Below are 14,059 nucleotides of genomic sequence, written 5' to 3'. Positions count from 1 at the left end.
CCGGTGAGTTTCCATTAAATGTTGCTTCTGGTTTCATCGATGCGCGCATGGTCTGGACGATGTAACCAAATCCTTCCAGGGCGGCAGCTGGCATTTCTGGATTCTGAGCCGCTTCTGCAGGCAGCACAGGTTCTTCTTGAAACTCGGCCATGGTTATTCTTCTTCGTTGGACGCTACTATCAGGTTATGTGTTTCTCCTTACTTGCTTTGGGAACATTAACTGTCCTGACTCGGAACAGGGAGCTTTCTAAAGCTATGTTCAATAAATTTGGGAAGTAGACAATACACACAGGAAGGGTATACGAAACCCTTTATTTTTCTCTCTTTACAATGATTTCCGGAACTTCGGAATACAGAGACTAACCACTTGTAGTCTGAACGTAAGAATATAAAAAATATTAACTAAAAGTCTAACTAAACTAACTTTGGATTAATAAACAAGTGCCTAACTCCAATATTGGCCGTATATTAACAAAAAGCCGTATGTAGTACAGAGAACAGCTAACACTACGATACGTTTAAAATTATCAAGAGGATTAAACCTCTGGCCTTGAAGGCAACCAGCAACCGAGTAAAACTACTATGACAAGCGGCCTGCTTCTAATAGCTCCTTCCTCTCTCTTGCTTGGCAAAAAGCCACAACTTAAGTACTTGGCGTTCGCAAGACAAATTTGCATAAATAAGTTAAAGCTTTTAATTCTGGCCGGAAGTAGAAAATAAGAAGTGATAGTAAAGATTTAACATAAAATAAACGTTAGTAAAACTTAAGATCCTTACAAAGTGACAAGGAAAAGCGGCATTTTGTGAATATCACCATTTCGACGTCTGGTAAGTTGATTAATCCTAATCGGTGAAAATCTTTTGGAGATTAAGTCATCAGCGACATCAGCAAGGAGCATATAGGAGAGTAGATTTCTTATAACTACCTTGACGTGTTTAATTTCGGGCAGTTCGTAGCAGTGGTAGCGGAATTTAGCATCTTTCAGCACTTTAACTAGTTGACGGTAGATCATGGGTAGTTTAATGCCATCCATAATATTTTGATCAAAACAGTCATGCGCAGAGAAGTTGTGCTTATTTAACTTAATTTTCACGAATTTCCATCCAGTTGTATCTTTCGTCTTTAATGATGATTGGAAGTGGCTTACGGCCTCTTGGATCTTAAAATGTTTTCCAATGCGAAGGTTGTCAAAATCCAATTACTGCGTTTTTTCGCTAGAAATAGCGACCTGTCCATGAAAACCAGGATCTTGCTCTATAAATCAATGATAAGGCCAAGTATGACATATGCTAGCCCGGTATGAGGCGCAGCAGCAATTACTAAGAGGAAACATATCCAAATTTTTCAGAACATTCTGCTATGGCAAATTTATAGAGCTCTTTGGTTTGTTACGAAAGAGGACATTCATAATGCAGCCAACATTCTCCCCATAAATCGCTTTATACAGCGACTTTCGGCTAACTTTTTCCAAAAGATTCCTTCAATCGGAAACCCTGTACTCCACAGCCTCCCTATTTATCACCCGGGAATTGCATTGTCAAAAAAGAGACCCAGAGCTATTCTGGAGAACACATATAATGCGCTTCCTTTTCCCAAGAGGCGTTGCTATGGAGACGAGGCGCCTCGAAGGTTTCAATACACTTGTTCGCTTCGCCCCCGTTCATTTGTTGCTTATCACAAGAATTTTTCCTCTCAATAATGAACTACACTATGTTATGTCAGGAAAGATATGCTTTTCCACACGACGCTACACACAGGATGTGGCTCTCCCAGCCTAGGAGCCTGTTGAAGTGCCTCGCACCTGAGCCTCCCCCCCCCGCCTGAGGGAATTCGCTGATTTTTCAGCTTTCCTCAGGGTCAGTCTCTCTTTGTCCCGTTATCGGGAAATCTTATTTCCTTCAACCGTAAGCGGTTGTTATCAGGCTCTAAGCACATCTTTGTTCCCTTCTTAAAAGGGTTCTCGTGCAAGGATTACTTAATTTAAACTTAATCTCTTTAAGAGAATTTAATGCTTTTTCATTAGTTATCATAACACTTAAAGTTAATGCAATTTTGTTATATTTATAAAAGTTTCTCCTCAGAGGCATTGCTGGCCGTGTCTCTTTAAGTCAAACTCGCCTAACGAGTTCCTGCTTTTCCCCTTCCCCCAGACCCGAAGCACTTGCGACATGAAGGTTTTCGCGAGTGTTTCCGCTCTCGTGTTGTTAACACCACATGACCATTGATCAAGGAAACACAGATGCTTTCCAAAATTCATGATGTAACCCCTCCAAATTGATTCTGGCCCTTATTCGACACCAAAATTACTAAATTAAGTCCTTCAGTGTTTTTACCTTTTTTCACTCTGGAAGGCAGTTACTCTTTTTGTTAAATTAACATTTTAGCACCAAATTTACCTGTTTGCGGAACCCTCTTTTTGGCGGTAAAGATAATTCTTTGACGATGTGGGGATAAAGGCTACATGCCTAAGAGCCCCTGTAATAGAACCCTTCCTTGGTCCTTGGATCCGGATTGGCATCATAAGTGTCAATGCTCTCTGTAGAGGCGGGAGTAGGCGGTTCAACAACATTCTGCGGGGACGAATCAAGACGTTTCAATTGGACGATTTTTCTGATAGGCTTACGAGATCCTTGGATTCTATCTCCTCTTGGGGCTACATTATCATCATTAGAGCTTTCATCTAAGGCTTTGTATTTCGTAAATTCATCATCTGATCCTGCAGGGCTGCTTGCCTTTCGGGAATTTGGCTGCGAGGGGACTTCTTTAGCAGGGGCGATTACAGAAACATCAGTGGTTCAGCCTCGGAATTTCGTCACTGCTGCCTGCATGCTACTCGGTTCGTCACTCTCCGAAAGAACTATTCTCTTGACGCCGCTTCTTCATTCGAGCGAGAGTCACCGAGCTGATAAGACGCACTTTTCTTTTCTGCTGACGAACTGGTTTGACTGATAGCGTCAAGGCGATTTTTCCCCTCACTCGTACCTCGTGTATGCGCTAAGCCTAGCGACGGCAGCTTTGGTACCGGAGATTTTGCCTGTCTATGCTAAAACTGCTATGATATGCAAACTGCTTATGCTATATTTTTATAGTACGTTTTATTGCTATCTATAAAGAGGTATTAACTTAGATAGTTTTTCGGATTTTATGTAACTGGAGTCCCCTCCAAGCTCGCGCATCGTCGCTTGACAGAGGCACCAGCTACTTTCATCGGAGATTCCACCTATTGCACACCCGGCGTGGTGCAGGCAAAGTGGCTCTCCGATTTTTTGTTTTTTTTAGTCCTGTTCCTGTGGATTAGTACTCGCAAGAGTACAGTACATGATTTACAATGAGCAAACATGTTGAGGATTCTGCTTCAATTCCGCCAGATATACAAGAAATTGAGAGATCCTCACCTCCAAGGTCACCAAATGGACAAATGTTATTTACGATAATTGACTTGCAACCCATAATTAGTGATAAGAGACAAACTGAGTATTTTCTCAGCTCAACTGAGAAACAAATTCTCATAGCCTCCGCAGTAGAAGAATGTGGTGAGTTAGCCGAATTATGCAAAAATTCCTACTTGATCGGCACATCACTCCAAATGTAATGGATAATTTATAAAATATGACGATAAACATCGTAAATAAAATCAGGACACTAGATGAAAATCAAGCACATATTGAACTTGAATACAAAGAGAAAAGTATCCGTGAATTAGAAGAAACGGTGAAGGCCCTAACGGAAATGCAACAGGGAGCTCTTCAAAGAGCAAAGACGCCCACATAAACGTAGGCAATCGTACTCTTCAAATTCTGATACGGACATAGGGGATCCCTCCGTACAAACAGCAAACCGATTCAACGGTTTAGAAAATGATATGCAGGGAACTTACAGACAAACTCAGAACCTATGGAAAATGAAAATCAACAAACTGAAATAACTACACAACAAAAAACAACACTCAGAGTGATGTAAGACAGAAAACGTCCCACCCCTAGTAGATGACGTTCCTAATGCAGACCAGTTTCTGGCTACACTTAGTCATCAAATGGTTAAACGTATCCCAGGCCAACGTAAAGGAAATAAATTGCATGTGAGCGCTCCAGATCCAGACTCACATCGTCATGTTGGACACGTCGTAAAGGGAAAAAAAACTTAAATCACACACTTATCAACTTTAAGACGAGAAAGTTCTTAAAATTTTCATTCGAGATCTTCCGCTCACCACAGATCACAAATACTACAAAATCAAGGCTTCAAACCCTCTTTCATCACCAATTTAATAAATCGGAGCGAAAACAAACTGATGCTGCTCTTCCTCATCCACCTCCCGAAGGGAGGACAAAAGAACATTCATGACATCACGCATATTGGATACCTCCGTATAACAGTGGAAAGTCTACGCAGGAAACCCGGCTCACCTCAGTGTTATAGGTGTCAAGGGTTTTTCCATAGCTCCCTTCTATGCACTCGAGAGTGGGTCTGTGTTCCCTGTGGAAGACCGCACAGATCAACAGATCAACATCCGGCGAATGTAAATTAAAGCCTGAAGACCCTGCAGTGTGTTGCCATTGCAAAAGCCCGCATCCTGCTTCATTTTCTGGGTGCCCGGCAATGCCAAAAATTAAGAGCAAAACAAACAGGTTCACGCCAAGCAACCCTCCAGCAACTAATCCTGGAACAAAAATAGATTAGAATAATTTCCACCACTAACAGAACAGCAAGACGCTGGCATACAAGAACCATTACAAGCAAATAAAGACTCAAGCGGAGAACTATTCAGAATAAAAACCATCAAAGTATTATTTAGTGAAGTATCTCAAGGAATAAAAAACTTTAAACAAAAAACTTCAATTCTCGACAAAACAACAGTGGTGGCCAAAATTTTGGACACTTTTGGAAATTTTTATGTTTTTTGAAATTTGTGTGCTTATAGAAAACGTTACGTTTCACAAAATGCAAAATTGTATACATCATTTTAAAGAGAATTTATTACTGAATTCAATACAAAACACAAAATTCAATTATTTGCAATACAAAAAAGTTAAACGATAATAGTTATCGATATACATTAGATAGTGATGATTGCAGTGAGTTATCAGTACTTAGTAGGGTACTCTTTATTTTTGATTACAGCTTCACATCGACGTTTCATTGAGCTGACAAGAGTTTTAAGCTCTTCTTTCATTATTACATGATGCCAGGAAACAATTATAGCCTCAATTAGTTCCCTTTTATTTGATGGGCGCTCATTCGGACAAGAGTTTTCAAACGGTGCTACAAATTTTCGATAGGATTGAGGTCAGGACTGTTTCCTGGCCATGACAACAATTTAATGCTCTTTGTACGAAACCACTTTTTCGATATTTTGGCCGTGTGGCAAGGAGCAGAATCCTGCTGAAAAATAAACGAAGCATTGTTGGGAAAGAGATCTCTGATGGAAGGTAGAAGTTTTGGTTCTAGAATAGTGTCAATGTATTTTCTGGCATTCAGTGTCCCATCGATGACATGAAGGCGACCAATACCATCTGCTGACATGCATGACCAAATCACAACACTAACTGGGTTCTTCACAGTTGCTTGAATGCAGTCAGGATGTAGCTCTTCTCCTATTCTACGTCTTACATATTTTCGCCCATCACTACCGAATAACGATGGAGTTTCATCACTCCATATAACTTGTGACCACTGATCATCTGTTCAATTAATTTGTTCCTTTGCCCACTGTAATCTTTTTTTTTTCATTGCAGAAAATTAAGATAAGGCTTTTTTCGTGGAATTCTACCTCTCAGTCCAACATCTGTTAATCTTCTCCTGATTGTTCTTGAACTGACAGAAACACCAGCATCATTCAGATCACTTCTGATGGCCGCTGATGACATTTTTCTATCTTGGAGTCATAGTCTTTTTATTCTTGTGTTATCAATAGATATGGTGCACCTTTTTCGGCCTTTTCCTTCTTTGTGTTTTATTGAATTTGTCTCCTGATATCGTAAACAAAACTTTCGGACTCCAGATGTAGTCACTGGACTACCCACCTGTCTTGCAATTTCAGCATAGGAAAGACCACTTTCCCGTAACACAATAATATTATATCTCTTTCTAGGTGTCCAATCTACTCTTTTATTTAATGTCATTGCTTTTTGACTTAATATTAAAAATTTTTACAAAAATTCCTACTTGTAATTGCAGTGTATAAGAAACAGGTCCTCCTTCTACAGAACAAAGCAAAATAATCAATTGTTTCAAGTGTAAACATGATGTCAGCTTCTACTGGCAGTTACTAACATTTGATTGGTTCTTAGAACAAGAACAGTGATTGGCCAGGAAAGCTAGACATTACAAACCACTTCATAACTGTGTTTTTTATTTATATTAAAGTACATATAACTTTTTTTTTGTATTGCAAATAATTGCATTTTGTGTTTTGTATTGAATTCAGTAATAAATTCTCTTTAAAATGATATATACAAGTTTGCATTTTGCGAAACGTAACATTTTCTATAAGCATACAAATTTCAAAAACATAAAAATTTCCAAAAGTGACCACAATTTTGGCCACCACTGTAGATGCCATAGCAGGAATTCTATAAAAAATCTGTCAATAGATTTAATCCTTCTAGCAGAAATAATAATGGATATTATAGCATTCTCATCTGAAATGCAAATGGACTATTAAACAAAAAAAGAAGAGCTAAGTGACTTAATTATTGATCTGGAACCTGATATTATACTCGTGCAGGAAACGCACGTGAAGCTGGCAAAAACAGTGTTTTCGCAAATTATTTTGCTTATAGACAGGATCGGCGCTTCGGACGTGACGGCGGAGTCATCGCGTATGTCAAAAGTAGTTTAACTCACCATCATAGACCACACGACACACAAAAAGTACTACAGTAATAGTAAACATTAATAACACTTCAGTAGCCATCACAAATATCTATCTAGCTCCCACAATTATTCTCAACACTACAGAGTTTAAAAATCTCATACTCTCTCACCCTGTTTCGCTAGCCGGAGGTGACTATAACGCAAAATATCCCTGCTGGAAACCTGGCCGTGGAAATCGCAACGGCAATCTCCTCTTTGACATTATCAATCAAAATCATTTTTCAGTTTTAGCACCCGACGAGCTCACACATTTCGCATTAAACAGATCCACCATTATTGACTTCTTCATGGCTCACAACTTCCCTTTTAACTGTGATATTTGGTCTTTTTCTGCACTTTCATCCGACCATAACCCGGTTCTCCTAAAAATCTATTCGTCCATTCATCCACCCTCCCTGTTTCATACAGTTCGGGTAACGAACTGGAATAATTTCACGAATGTCACATCCAGCACAATACCCGGCAAGTCAGTCATAAGTACATGCAAAGATATTGACAATGTAATAATTAAATTTACCAATCAAATACATTCAGCCATTAATGATGTAATAAATATTTTCAGATTAACAAACGCTACCTCCCTCTCCCGCGAGAAATTAGGGGAAAATGTATTATCAAGAATCGAATTCGCAAGCGCTGGCAAGTCACGAGAGACCCAGCAATAAAACGTGAACTTAACAGTATGCAAAACCAGATCAAATGTGCCATACAAAATTTTAAAAATAAAAAATGGACAAATTTTCTAAACAAACTAGCAACTGAGGATAACTCTCTTTACTACATTTCTCGAAAACTCAGAAAACCATATAAGCCTATTCTCCCACTGCATGGTCCATCCGGCATGGCATACTCTGACACAGACAAAGCAGACACATTAGCAGATGTCATCCAAGGTACATTCACGCCAAATCCCTCACCCTATGATAACAACCACATCAGACATGTGAGCACAACAGTACAAAACTACGTGAGCACACCCGGCCCACTTAATTTTACATTCTTGACTACCCCGCTACTCATCCCTCAGTTCATTAGTACTCTAAAAAATAATAAAGCCTCAGGGCTTGATCGTATCCCAAACAAAGCCCTTAGACATCTACCAATAAATGCACTAACTTGTCTCACCAAAATAATAAACTCAATAATTAAAGTCTCCTACTTCCCCTCTGTCTGGAAAAAAGAAACAATAATAGTTTTCCCTAAACCCCATTAAAATAGCACCTTCTCACAAAACTATAGACCGATAAGCTTATTTAGTAATCTCTCAAAAAACACAGAAAAGGTCGTACTCTACTTCATACATAAAAACATCCCAGCAGACACCTATAATCCCCCCCGTTCAATTCGGCTTTCGATACATGCATAGCACAACACACCAGCTGTTCAGGGTAATAAATTACATCACAGATGACTTTAATGCAAAACTTCCTACAGGTAGCATATTTCTAGATGTTTCCAAAGCGTTCGATAGAGTATGCCACAACGGCCTCCTCTATAAAATTACTATAATACTCAACTTTCCCGACCACCTTATCAGGATACTTGCTTCCTACTTAGATAATAGAACATTTCACATTAAAATACGAAATAGTTTCTCCACCATCCGCCTCATTCTCGCTGGCGTTCCCCAAGGTTCCGTCCTCGCCCCCTTCTGTATAACGTATACACACACGACATTCCCACTGACACAAATATTTCACTTTCACTCTTCGCAGACGACACAGCAGCTTTAGCCAGGGCAATACACGCAAACCACATCAGACTGCAACTCCAAAATTATCTGATCACACTTTGGCGGATAGCCATTAATACTCAAAAACCGAATGCTATCATCTTCCGCTAAGGAAACTCGAACTATAGGCCTCCTGCCCCATTCTTTTTGACGATGACATCGAGTGGGTCGCCGAGGTTAAATACCTCCGCGTCACACTCGATTTCAAACTTATATTCAGGAAACACTTTGCAAATACTGCAGAAAAATTAAAAATCACAGCAGCCATTATGCGACCCTTCCTAGGAAGGAGCAGCAGTCTTTCAATAAAAAAACTTAGCCTTTACAAAATGATTCTACAACCTGCCTTAATTTATGCTTGCCAAATATGGGGACAGGCCGCCAAGACAAATGTAAAAAGGCTACAAATTCTCCAAAATAAATTATTACGTGAGATCGTCAATGCGCCCTGGTACATTCCCAATCACACTATACACACAGATCTTAACATCAGCACTATACAAGAATACATACATACACTAGCCACAAAATTTTTCCACACAGTACAATTCCATCATAACACAGAAATTGCTAGCATCAGATACTCACCTATTCCATATGAAAAGCACACAAATACCCAGCTCATATCTTAGCACCATAACATTAAGTCTTATACAGATATCTTTTTTAACTTTTACATTTCAATTTTTTCACTGCCCCCCCCCCATTGAAAATCGCCGATCGATTGCGGACCCGGACATCTTTTCATCACCAGACTCGAGCAGCATAATGATTACTCTACTTCACAGAAAAAAACTTCAATGGAAACATAGTAAAAGGGCGCTTCACGCTCTGAAACTATGAAAAAGCATAAGATCTCGTCGTTAGAAATATCAGTAGCGTAGTTTTGCGCAGCAGCTTCAGCACGGGCGTCGAAAAATTCTTGTTCAGCAAGGGCTCTGAATCTCTGGAAAAAGGCGAGGTCGCGGGCCTCTTGAGCCGATAATTCACCATGCTCCTCTTTAACAAGCACGAGGAAGGTGATTTCAGCAGCGAGTTCTAAAAACCGTTACATGGTACTAGTCCAAAAAGCAGCAAAAGCTCATAAGGCCTTTTTACAGCACATCAGACAGAAGTCAGCATGCAAACCTTCTGCAAGCTAAGTCAAGTCAAAAGCAGTTCGATTCAGTGCAAAATCAGGAGCGAGAGGCAAGAGCACCTTCACGCTACAAGTAAAAAAAAATTTTTTTTTACAAACCATCGAACTGTGTAACTTAAATATTGCAACGAACTTGGAAATTACTTACTCTCTGAAGTACAAACCGAAATACTCCCATCAACAATTCCCATTGGAGTACGTGCATACACGTGACCTCAAAAGTGCTTCTCATGAAAATAGATTAATTGCGTCTAAGTGTTAGAGATTTTACTTCATTTTTCAATTTAAAAACTCTTAAAAAGGCATAGAAAGTGCTACTTAGTAACTCAAAAAAGTTTAGAAATTACAAGATTAATTAAATTAATTCGTTTTTGCGTCTCTTCATCATGCTCGCCCTGCTTAACGCATGGACCAATCAGAATTTGACTTTACGTCATGTGACTACGACGATGTACTTGTTTCTCCTGCTCTATTTTTTTAACGCTAACGTAGCTTGCTCAGTTTATGTAAGATATCAGCCGCATCTACTCAATTATTTACGACAGCAATTTACTGGTTAAATGATCTTAACTCAGCATTCTGTTTAAGAATTTGAACTTACAAAAGATTGATTTCCCTGACTTGCAACCTGTGTTTTCTTAGTTTTTCATCCCCAGGACGCGGTACACAAGATAGTGTGCCTTTGATTTAAATTAAAAAATAAAGTGAGAGCCCAAGGGCCAAGATACTGGTAAATATTCTTTCGAAGTGCAGGCCAGATATGAAACTGACGATCCAGATCACTAACCGGTACTCATGATTATCGTTAGTTATTTTCGTATAAAATAGCAATTTATCAATGATTTCATGGTGGGCGCCCTGTTAAGAATAGCCGTTATGTCCACGTGCTCAAAATATTCGGGGTCTTCAAGATATGCATAAATATCTTTGAATTCAGGGTCCGTCTTCAGTTCTGAAATTATTGTTTCACGGGACTCAATTATTCTCGCAGTCAGTATCGTACATCTGACTGTATTTCCCTCTTCGTCAGTCTTAATTCTTGGCAGGGCATCCGCGACAACGTTTTCCTTCTCCAGCGTGTGTTTTATAATTAAGTTAAATTCCTGTAGCTTTAACGTCCCACGTATAAGTCGAGGTGAAATATTTTTCCCCGAACACAAGCGACCAACTGTCGCATGGTCTGAGTAGACTGTTACCGGGGCTTTTCCAAAGTAAACTCGGAATTTCTGGACTGATAGTAAGACAGCGAGAGTTTCTCTTTCCGTCGCGGTGTAATTCTGTTGAGTTTGTGTGCGAGATTAAGGCAAAGCTTCGAGGGATATCTGCCTAAGGGGAGGTATGCCTTCGTGGAGGACTTTCTAAAGGAAACTGGCTCGTATATACGCTACACATGGGTAAAACCACGAAAACGCCCATGCAGCCAGCCCGTTCGCGGGATTCGAAACTCGGACCGAACTACCAGTGTACCGCTCGGCCGCCGGTGGGCCCCTACGTTGAGTTTGATTCAACGTTTTACTGAAAAAGGCAATTGGCTGCCCATTTTGGGAGAGGACAGCGCCAAATGGGCAGCCAATTGCCTTTTTTAGTTTTGAGGCGGCTGCTGCAAGTTCTAAATTCTGGTCCTCTTCCGAGAACTTGAGAACTGGGGCGTTAATTAACGCGTGCTTTAATTCTTCGAACGCAATGTTCGCCTCTGCGGTCTCACGCGAATCTAGTTTTTTGCGTTTGAGAACCAACAAGGGTTCAACTATCTTCGCAAAGGCTTCGATAAATACTCTATAATACGAGCATATGCCCAAAAAGGTTGATATTTTTTGGCGGTATTAGGAGATGGATAACTCTTGATTGCTAAGATTTTAAAATTATCGTTCTCGATTCCTTTTTTCGAGATAGGTAAGTGTGATGACTTCATGGTTTAATAAGGCACCATTTAGCAAGACGAAACAAACATTTATTAAATATATAATTCAAATAATAATATAATAGTTACTCAGAGCAGTACGTCGCTCCTACCGCATAGTACAATCTACGAGGGCTATCCAGAAAGTAGATTACGTTTTGGAATAAAAAAATAAACAAAGTATAGGAAACAAATTTTATTATATACAGATGAAAGCCACACTCAAATACTACTTTTCTACATAGTCACCATACAAATTAAGGCATTTATCGTAGCGATGTACGAGCTTGGAAATTCCTTCGTCGAAAAATTCGGCCGCCTGCGCCTTCAACCACTTCGTTACCTCTTCTTACCTTCCATCTTGCACAAAACTTGTGGTAACCAAGCTTTTCGCTGATGATTTCGTGCAACAAACTTCGCGAAATTTGTGGAAAACTCAAAGAAAGTTCCGTTATTGTGAAATTTCGATTTTCACGGACTTTAGCATCGACTTTTTCGAGAAGTTCGGCGGTCACTATGCTGGGTCTCCCACTTCGATCTTCGTCGTGAACATTGGTTCGGCCATTTTGAAATCTTATGACCCACTGACGCACTCCACCTTCAGTGATAATGTTGTCCCCATACACTTCACGAAGCTGCCGATAGATTTCTATCGGTTTACAGTTTTTTGCAGTCAGAAACCTTATTACTGAGCGCACCTCGCGGGATTTTCAATTAACGCAGACATTTCAAACCGTCACAGTATCTGAACGGAGCACAGCACGAACCTCTCACTAGCACGGCTAGATGCAGACTGAGCTGCGCAACGCTCTGACCCCAAGATGGCCGCGCTAGCTCCGCCCCTAGCGGACACAGACGGAAACGTAATCTACTTCCTGGATGGCCCTCATACTACCTTCCTCTTCCGAGGCTAACATGCAACTCTTAATAAATACATTAACCCTTTTCGGAGAAGGGCTACAGGGTTTTCAGTGCCCAGGGACAACTGAAGATTTCGCGCCCTCTACTGCTTGCCAAGGATGGAAAACATTTAATTTTAAAATGTCGTAACATCAGTTTGGCGCACCTTGGATTCTGCACGCGGGGACAGATGCCCCCCTCTAGCTACGCCCCTGGTTTCGCTCGTCACAATTATATCATCTAAAGAGATGACCGTACTTTTGCCTAAGACAGATCTGAATATGATATCCATGACTTTCAGGAATGCAGACTGAGCTCCGATTAAGCCAAACAGCATTTTCAAAAAGGCATACATGACTGACTTCCTCGGGTTTTACTGCAATTTGAAAATAGCCTGACGTCAGATCTACCATAGTCATATATTTAGTAAATCAGATTTTCCTTATTATTTCATCAATTATTGGGACGGGATACGTGAGATATTTAGTTATACTATTCAGTTTACGGTAATCCATGGCGAACCTCCATAAATTCGGATCTGACGGGAGAAGGCCGTTTGTCTTTCTACATAAAACTACTGGGCTTGCGTGGAGGCTGCTACTCGGAACAATTACTTTATTTGCCAGTATTGTCTTAGTATACTGTTCTAATATGTCTTACTTCCCTTGTTAATACAGATACGGCTTAGACCGGACTGGGGAGGGCATTTAAAACATTAATCTCGCGCCATACCACTTGACACAAGCCAGGTTTCTCATCGAATAAATCAGAAAATTGTCTTACACATTTTTCCATTTTCTTTTGTTCCTGGAGATGGTTGAGATCCGCGTCTGGCATGGCCCCCTCTTCTTCTTCAAAAGTATCCATCTGGGCCCGTAAAGTAGAGTTCTTAAAAGTTTGCGCTTGCTGCGCGTTAAAAGTCAACCCCCTTAATAATCGAAGTTAGTAGATCTTTAACTGCAAAAAAAAAAAAAAAAATTCACATTTTGTGTCTCATTTCTGATTTGCACGTGCAGCCCTACTTTCCCCATGTACACACACTGTTTTCCTTGGGCGAAATCACCCTCTGTCCCGTAGTTTCAAACAATCTGTAACGGCGAAAATTCTTAAAATCTTGTGCCAAAAAGCTGCATTGCGCTCCAGTATCCAGTGAAGCGGTAGTAGGGACATTATTCAATAAAATATGAATTTCTGGCAAGGCCAAATTTTGTATAACTAACGTATTTTTTTAATTTCCGAGGAACTTTTCGGTACTTACGTATTATCGCAACCAGGTTGGCGCGATTTGTAAGTTTGAGTAAAAAAGTATGAATAGAAAGAAAATGTACATTTATCAATTACAGATAATTTTTAATACAGTTTTTTATATTATTTTGTTTTAAAATATAAAATAGCAATTAAACCCTTCCGGTTTCTAATTTGAATAAGTTGCAGAATTATTTTTTCGGCGGAAATCTTTTGGCTATTGCTTTTAGCACTGATTGATAACCGTCTTCGCCATTAACAGCTTGA

The sequence above is a fragment of the Stegodyphus dumicola genome, chromosome X1, assembly GCF_044657685.1.
Source record: "Stegodyphus dumicola isolate Sdum_Otavi_A_Nest chromosome X1, ASM4465768v1".
Lineage (NCBI taxonomy): Eukaryota > Metazoa > Arthropoda > Arachnida > Araneae > Eresidae > Stegodyphus > Stegodyphus dumicola.
This window is presented reverse-complemented; position numbering follows the sequence as displayed.